At 44.4% G+C, this 9472-nt stretch overlaps 1 pseudogene; it reads right to left on the bottom strand.

Annotated features, from left to right (window-relative positions):
* Nucleotides 1-7125: 7125 nt before the first annotated feature.
* Nucleotides 7126-7681, bottom strand: LOC117061998 (annotated as a pseudogene).
* Nucleotides 7682-9472: the final 1791 nt, after the last annotated feature.

Raw genomic sequence — 9472 nt, 5'->3', positions numbered from 1 at the left:
ACTGAAGCCTTCTGTTCGCTAGGGTTTGGGCCCAGTGATATATGTCACAATACCCAAATTATGCAGGACCTAGGCAAAAAAGGAGAGTCACATCACCTAGGTACTGGGTCCAATTATATATCACAATTTTCTATTTTGGCAGGACCCAGGCAGAAAGAAAAGTTATATCACTTACGTGATGAATGAAAATACATCTTATACTACTAGTTTTGTGGGCAAGACCCATGTGAGAGAGTCACATCAGCTAGGAGTTGGACCCAGAAATATGTCACAATATATAATGTGTACAGGTTTGAGGCATGAGACGATAGTAACTTCACTTATTTGTTGGGCCAAGCTATACAATCCTTTTTTTGGGCACAGCCCAAGTAGTAGAGGAGAGTCACATCACCTAGGTGCTGGGTCCAGCAACGTGTCACAATACGTACAGGCAAGAGCATCACATCACTTACATGAGGGGCCCAGAGATACCTCGCAATACCCCCTGTGGGTAGACTCAGGAAAAAGAAGAGAGCCACATAATCTAGAAGCTGGGCCCAGCTGTATGTTACAATCACCCAGTGGACAGGTCCAGGTATGAGAGTAGAGTCACATCACATAGGTGCTGGGCCAAGCAATTTGCCACAACCTTCACTGAAGACGGGTCTCTAGAAAAAGAGGAGAATCACATCATTTAGGTAACAAAACCTGAGTTATGTCACAGTTACTTGTTTGGGCAGAGGTCAGGAAGAAGTATCACACAACCTGTGTGCTGGACTAAGCAACACGTCACTCTCTCTATTTTAGGCATGGCCCAGGCAGGAGGGAAGAGCCATATCACCTAAGCTCTGGATTCATGGATATGTCCCAATTTCTTTTTTGGGCAATGCTCAGGTAAGAGAGCAGAGTCACATCAAGTGGTTGATGGGCCCAGAGATATATCATATTGCCCCTTGTGGACAGGGCCCAGGCAGGAGACTCACATCACATTGGTGGTAGGACAAGAAATATATCACAATACGTTTTGAGAGCAGAGCCAAAAGAGTAACATCATCTTGGTGTTGAGTGCAGCAATATGTTATAGCTTCTCTGTGGGCAGAACCTATAAAGGAGGGAAAAGTTGGCCAGGCACGGTGGCTCATTCCTGTAATCCCAACTCTTTAGGAGGCCAAGGAGGGCAGATTGCTTGAAGTCAGGAGTCCAAGACCAGACTGGCCAACATGGGGAAACTCCATCTCTACAAAAAATACAAAAATTAGCTGGGCATGGTGGCAGGCACCTGTAATCCCAGCTACTCAGGAGGCTGAGGCAGGAGAATCGCTTGAACCTGTGAGGCAGAGGCTACAGTAAGCCAAGATTGCTCCACTGCACTCCAGCCTGGATGACACAGTGAGACTCCATCTCAAAAGAAAAATAAAAAAAGGAGAGAAAAGTCACATAAGCTAGGTGCTGGGCCCAGTGATATGTCACAGTCACCCCTTTGAGAAGGGAACAGTCAATAGAATCATCACCTCGCCGGGCGCGGTGGCTCAAGCCTGTAATCCCAGCACTTTGGGAGGCCGAGACGGGCGGATCACGAGGTCAGGAGATCGAGACCATCCTGGCTAATACGGTGAAACCCTGTCTCTACTTAAAAATACAAAAAACTAGCCGGGCGACGAGGCGGGCGCCTGTAGTCCCAGCTACTCGGGAGGCTGAGGCAGGAGAATGGCATAAACCCGGAGACGGAGCTTGCAGTGAGCTGAGATCCGGCCACTGCACTCCAGCCTGGGTGGCAGAGCAAGACTCTGTCTCAAAAAAAAAAAAAAAAAAAAAAGAGAATCATCACCTCTGTGGTGGACACAGAGATACCTCACAATGCTCTCTGTAGGCAGGGCCAGGGCACAAGAGTTACATAACCTGGGTGTTAGACTAAGCAACATGTCACAATGGCCAGTATAGGCCAGACACAGGCAGAAGAGTCACATAACCTGGGTGTGGGGCTCAGTTATACGTCAAAATGCCCCCTGTTGGCAGCAACAAAGAGGGAGAGGAGACTCACATCACCTGGATATAAGGCCCAGTGATTTGTTACAATTCCCCTGTGAGCAGTGGTAAAGCAGAAGAATAGAGTGATATCACCTAGGGGCCGAGTCCAGTGATGTGTCACAATTCCATCTGGGCTGGGCCCAGGCAGATGTGTCAAATCACAAAGGTTCTGTGAGGTGCATATGTCACAATCACACCTGCAGGAAGTCCCAGTGATGAGATTAACAATCTCATGCATGTCCTGGTTCTAGGTATGAGAGTCAACACCTGTGTATTGGATCCAACTAGATGAGTCACAGTCTCAACAATTGACTTGATCCATGTGTGAGATTCTATTTTCTGTTTGCATTACTATTAGTAACAGTACATATTAATCCTTCCACAATCTATATCTTTGTCCTGTATGAATGTACATACAAAGACTGATACATATACAAGATTATATGAGCATTTCTATGTAAATATGTACACAAAAATTGTTCCTCAAGACGTTTCTCAATCTCTTAGCATATTCTAAGGGTGAAGATGTAGAATTATTTCTCTTCTCTGTCTCAGTAGCATGTCAGAATGGAACGTAGCTATACAATGTTGTTGTATAGACAAACTAAGCTTCACTTTCAGGGACAAGGTCTGGGAATAAACTGATATTAAAGCCATGTAACACTTTCTGTCCAGGTTAGCATTTCTGGACTTTGCTTTTCTTCTCAGCGTATGCATGATCTATTCTCATCCACCACTGAGGGTCCATCTTGATTAATCTACAGTTGATATCACAGAACTGGCTGATTGAATCCACCTGGGCTGATCTAAGTGCCTGATTGAAATCACCTGGGCTGAGCTTATTGGCCAATTAAAATAATCTGGGGCTCAAATATTGGCTGACTGTAGTCACCAGGGCTGAACTAATTGGCTGATTTTAATCTCCTGGGATCAGCTAATTGACTGTAATTACCTGATTTAATGGCTGATTGAAATAAAAAATGCTGACCTAATTGGCAGATCGAAATCATCTGGAATGAGGTAATTGGCTGGATTTACCTGATATGAGGTAATTGGCTGATTAGAATTACCCAGACCAAGCTAATTGGCTAATTGGAATAAACTGGGCTGAGCTAATTGGCTGATTGGAAGCATCAGGGCTGAGTAAATGGGTTGATTGTATTCACCTCGCCTGAGAAGAGTAAGCAGGTAAATGACCTCTGATGTAGTTTTTTTTTTTTTTGGGGGGGGGTGTTGGAAAGTTTATTTTCCATGTACAGTTGCAGATTATGCAAAACATAGAAAATGGACTATTTTGAAGGTACGTTAAGTAGAAAGTTTCTAACTACCCTAAATTCACATTTCTCCCCAAACCAAGATTCAAAATTAACCTCTAGCCCTGCCCTAGCATTTTCACACCACCACAAAACCGTCCAACTTGCTCTATTGTAAGTAACCTTTAAACTATTAGGGATATTTAGTGATATCCTCTAAGGCAGATTTTAAACTATGATACAGCTTTTATCTAGGCCACTGTGTTTATCGTGTTTACAAACAGGCTTGGAGTTTTATGTTTCTTCATCATCAGCTAACATAGAGCATCCTAGAATTTCAACCTGTTCATGAGGGGTGTGCACAAATGCATGCAAACTATAGCAGTGTGGGAGTGAGGAGGTCTCCGATGTTCCCGTATTCAGGTATATGTAGACACATTCACACAGACCAACAAGTCAAACATTCTCCAAACTCATTTGAACAGAGATCCAAAATAATTTTATGCAAATAACAAAATGAGTTAGTCTGTCTCCATCACATAGCCCCTCAGTGAAAGAATTATAGTACTTTAAAAAGTGCCATAAAATGCACAAACTACAGTTCCTTCAAATATAGTTGATGCTATCTTTGGTCCTAATATCTGCTTCTTGGATATCAACTAATTTTGTCATTGTTATTGTTCTTGAATAACTGGTAATAAGCACCAAGTGAAGGCTGATTCTACCCACAGGTAAGAAGGTTGAATGTTTTCTCCCTGATGTCATTATTTCTTTCCAGCTTCTCAAATGCAAGTCACATAGCAGGGAAGAGGCATTTCTCATGTCTCATACAACCTTACTGGCACCGGTGGATGTGGGCACTGAATGTTGTACAGTAGTGGCAACCAGCTGGGAAAATCCACAGGATCATCTCAGACTGCATTCAACACAGATCATGCAGCCCTGACATTTTCTGTGAAGGGAATTCATGTATTGCTTGGGGGCTGATCTCTGGTTTTAAGGTGTTTTGTTTGTTTCCATTGTGACTACCAGAAAATTATAGAAAAGCCACCAAGGTAGAAAGTGTCAGGGAAACTTAAGATTCAACTTTCTCCATGAGCTTGGGCAGCATCCTGTTAACCCTGGGGGTGTAAAACATGTTCTTGCCCACATGACCAATGATAGTTTCTCATTGAGGCAGAAGGTGTCATTTGTCCTCTGTGTGGCCCCAAGCCACCCTGTACTGCGTTGGTGGCTTCTCCATAGGGAAGGGGTCCTATCTCATGGACTGCAAACTTCACGACGGCAGGGAGGCTATCTAGATTTGTTCACCCCTGCATTTTCAGAGCCTTACACACTGCCTGGAACATGGTAAACATTTAATACCATTTGTCAAAATGAATGAAAGAGTAGATGGAAAGAACAAATCCTGCATTGAAAAGATATCCACAGTTGCCCTAAAACTACTCAAACCAGATGTCTCTTCAGCTCCACTGGAACTGAGCTGATGGCAAATCATCACTTCACTCAGCACAAGGTCAAGTGCAAAAGTATTAAAATAGCACAAGGTCCCACACCGCATCCCAGGACAGCTCCTAGCATCCTGCTCCAACATAAGCGGAAAAAGACAACGAAGTGCAAAGAGCTTCTATCTTGGGAGGGTTCCTGCATGGCCTGCATTGCTGCATAGCACATCATGCTTTGATCCTGAAGGACAAGCCCCCAAAAGCTCTATTTCTCAGCATAGTCTTAGAATCACCTGGGAATCCTTCCCCCAGACTCACTGAAATAGCCTGTCCCAAGGAGCAAGGGAACCCCTAAAGCTTGAAAACCCTGGCTCTATGGGATCCTCTCACTGCATTTGCTGTCAGGACCATGGGCCCCTCCACAGACGTATTTTCTGAGTGTTTTCACAGACGGGTACTGCCCAATAAATGCCATCTGCATGAACTGAATGGAGTTATATTTAGACTGATCTAAATGCCTCCAGGAGCATTTAAAAATAGGCACACAAAAAGCAGGCTCCCTTCCATGCCACAGGCCTCGATTTTGAATTATTTTATTTATGTATTTATTTTTTGAGATGGAGTCTCACACTGTCGCCTGAGCTGGAGTACAGTGGTGCGATCTCGGCTCACTGCAACCTCCACCTCTCAGGTTCAAGCGATTCTCCTTGCCTCAGCCTCCCAAGTAGTTGGGATTATAGGCACCTGCCATGACACCCAGCTAATTTTTCTGTAATTTAGTAGGGACGGGGTTTCACTATGTTGGCCAGGCTGGTCTCGAACTCTTGACCTCAAGATCAGCCTGTTTCGGTCTCCCAAAGTGCTGGGATTACAGGGGTGAGCCACTGTGCCAGGTTGATTTTGAATTCTTAGTGGTGTTCTTTGCAGCTTCATCACACTGTGTAATTAGTTTCTTGTGTTTTGGGGTTTGTTTGTTTGTTTGAGATGGAGTCTCTCTCTGTTGCCCAGGCTGGAGTGCAGTGGCACGATCTCGGCTCACAGCAACTTCTGTCTCCTGGGTTCAAGTGATTCTCATGCCTCAACCTCCACGTAACTGGGTTTACAGGCATGCACCACAATGCCCAGCTCACTTTTGTATTTTTAGTAGAGACAGGATTTTGCCATTTCAGCCAGGCTGGTCTTGAACTCCTGACCTCAGGTGATCTACCCGCCTCGGCCTCCAAAAGTGCTGGGATTACAAGTGTAAGCCACTGTGCCCTGCTAGTTTTTCTAATTAATTATTAATCTGTCTCCTCCACTAGGCCATGAGCCCTAGAAGGAGATTGTCTTGAGAGGGTATCCCCTGTGCCTGGTACATGCATGCATGTCATGATTTATGTTGATGAATGAATGGTGGATGGATCCTCTGAGGCTCCAGAAATAGGGGTGAGAGGCCAGCCAGGTGTAGCATGAAAGGCTGGACAAGAAGGGAGAGGCCTTCTGGTATAGAATGGGAAGGAGGCTGCACGCCACTCCCTGAAGGTGTCTATGAGTTCACATGGACCAGGAATGGAGTTTGGTGACCCTGGATGTAGACAGCTGTGGTGATGGAGGCCAAAGTTTTGGCCTGCTGTGGGGGTTACACCCACTTCCCCATCTCCACATGATGACATCCTAGCATTTATGAGGCAGCTCTGCTCACCTGGCCCAGGGACTGTGGTCCCCAACTTCAATGCATCTGAAGTGTTGCCCAGGGAGCATGTTAGAAAAGCAGATTTACTGGCCTCATCCCTTGAAGACTGATTCTGTAGGTCTGGGGTGGGCGGGGACTGTAGGTTTTGCCAAAGGGTGAGTATAAATCTGGCATGCAAGTAAAGGATCGCCATTCCTAAGGCAAGCAGGTGACACTGTCAGTAAATTTAGGTGAAGCTTTTTCTGACCCGCCTCTATAACGGAGGGTTGGTTGGGCTCTGGTTTGGATACAGACAGAATGTCAGGGACGACACCTGCTTCTCACTTGGAACTTGGGCTAAACCTTTCAGGAAACTGTCATTCCTCTCCTGCAACCCACCTCACCCCCTTTCACCTACCACTAGCAGAGCGACTGGGAGGAGCTTGAGCCAGCTAAAACCTATAGGAAGCACATCCCCAGAGACCTGGCTTTCCCAGCCTCTCATCTCCTCCCTTCACAGCCCTATGGTTAAGAAATGTCCCGCCAAGCGCTTTTGGATTTGAGCTTTGCTGGAACTTTGCTTGTGTCTTGAGACTTTTGAGTGCACAGCAGTTCTGAATACCAGCCTTCATAGTCTATTCTCTGAACTCAAGAATGCAAAAACTCTTCTCCTTTTTGAATTTTTTTTCTCTTTCTTTCTTTGGCTTTTAAAGGAAACAATACATTTGCTAGAAAAACCTCAAAAAAATAATGATTATATACAAAATGGTTATCTGAATGTGGATTCTGTACTGCAGCAAAACAAATAAGCTCCGGAACTCCATTTGCCCTTCCTCAGTATCAGGTGCATCATGCCGCTGCTGAAAGTGCAGGTGAAGGCCACCCACACCAGGATGGAGGAGTAGCCATTGCTGCCTTCTTTGGTCAGGTAATAGAATTTCATGTTTCTCTCGTGAATGTCTTCATACCTGTCTGTATAAATGGAGGCTGCATTCGTGACACACAGACACGACATTAGCTGGATGATGGAGGGTAGGACAAACCTCTCTCCCTGATTCAGGATGAAGAGCTGGAGCATGAAGATGAAGAAGGCAATGCAGCAGAGAATGGTGGAGAGGATCACGGTGGCCTGGACCGCCTGGAGCATGGAGTACTTTTTAAATGTGTCATTGATTACTGTATAATTCGTGTTGTTGGTACACAATCTCCAGACATCTGCAAAAAACTCATCTCCTACCCACCAGGCATTGTTGATGGTGGCGATGAACCCGCAAGGCTGCAGAGTTGATGTGGAAGGCGATGATGAAAGCAAAAAGCACCAACATTTTCACGGGGCAGGGGAGGCAAGTGGTCATGTTTAAAGCCCAGAGCAGGATGTGCGGATCTGATGGCTGCGTTGGCTGCTGGATGGATGGACAGGCTGGGATGTGAAGTGAGGCCACCCGGCTGTTTTGAAGCTCTCTCCTGACTTACTTTTAATTTGGTTATTTATTATTTTTTTTACAAAACATACTCATAAATGGATATTACATAGATATCTTTATATATCTGTATGTATTTGCATATGTTTATCTAGCTACATATATCTGTTAATAAATCTTTAAAGCGTGCAAAGGAATCTGAAATTTTCTTTCAGTATTGCAGGCTATCTTAAATTCACAGACCTTAACTTTCCTTTTTTTTTCTTTCTTCTTTTTTTTTTTTTTTTTTTGAGACGGAATCTCCCCGTCACCTAGGCTGGAGTGCAGTGGCATGATCTCCGCTCACTGCAATCTCCACCTCCCAGATTCAAGTGATTCTCCTGCCTCAGTCTCTCAAGTAGCTGGGACTACAGATGCCCACCACCGTGCCGGCTACTTTTGTATTTTAGTAGAGACAAGGTTTCACCATATTGGCCAGACTGGTCTTAAACCCCTGACCTTGTGATCTGCCCACCTCAGCCAACCAAAGTGCTGGGATTGCAGGTGTGAGTCATCGCACCTGGCCGCTGATTTTTGTATTTTTAGTAGAGACGGGGTTTCACCATCTTGGCCAGGATGGTCTGAATCTCTTGACCTCATGATCCATCCACCTCGGCCTTTCAAAGTGCTGAGATTACAGGCGTGAGCCACCACACCTGGCTTAGACCTTGGCTTTTCTACCACTATCCAATAAGTCACTTCTTCAGCCAACCTAACTAATTACCAGATTGTATTCCAATGTCACATGTTCAAAATACAGAGCTCCTGAAAAGATGTAACCTTTCAATGGAATAATATATTTTCAAGCCTGGATTTGGGCCTTTAATTTAAAGCTAGTTTATCTCGGTTCCTGTGTTAATCAGAAAGAAAAGAAACAGTTTTGACTTGGCGTTGAATGTCACTTGAGGTTTTAGTAAATTCTCGCTCACAGATTGGAGCAACAAAAAAGTATTTTCTTTTTGTATGTATGTATGTATGTATGTATATATTTATTTATTTATGAGACAGAGTCTTGCTCTCTTGCCCAGGGTAAAGTGCAGTGGCACGATCTTGGCTCACTGCAACTCCTGCCTCCTGGGTTCAAACGATTCTCGTGCCTCAGCCTACTGAGTAGCTGGGATTACAGGCACCCACCACCATACCCAGCTAATTTTTGTATTTTTAGTAGACACAATGTTTCACCATGTTTACCAGGCTGGTCTCGAACTCCTGACCTCAAGTGATTTGCCAGTCTCGGCCTCCCAAAGTGCTGGAATTACAGGTATGAGCCACCACATCCAAACAAACAAATACTTTCTTTAAACACATTAAGTGCAGCAAAATTTATGTCAGAGTATTCTTCTATTTGTTTACTCTTGTGGATATACTTTAAAGAACTAATAAGATTTTACAGGTATGGAAGTTTATTTTTATATTACTATCAGTAAAAATACCTATTAAAACTTTGAAATGTTATATCTTTATTCTGTATACATATTGAAATAATGACAGATATAATGACCTGATATAAAAAATACTGTCATGCTCAGGGTCAGGTTCCATCCCCAGCTGAGAGCTGAGGGGAGTGGGTGGATGTGGGGCAGGGAGCTGGAGGAACACTCGAGAGACAGCAGGTAAATGAGACATGGCTTTATTCAGCAGCCCCTTCATAGGGTC

The sequence above is a fragment of the Trachypithecus francoisi genome, unplaced genomic scaffold, assembly GCF_009764315.1.
Source record: "Trachypithecus francoisi isolate TF-2019V2 unplaced genomic scaffold, Tfra_2.0 Contig00127, whole genome shotgun sequence".
NCBI classification, from domain to species: Eukaryota; Metazoa; Chordata; class Mammalia; order Primates; family Cercopithecidae; genus Trachypithecus; species Trachypithecus francoisi.
Note: the sequence above shows the minus strand (reverse complement) of the source record. Positions and strands in the feature narration are given on the sequence as shown.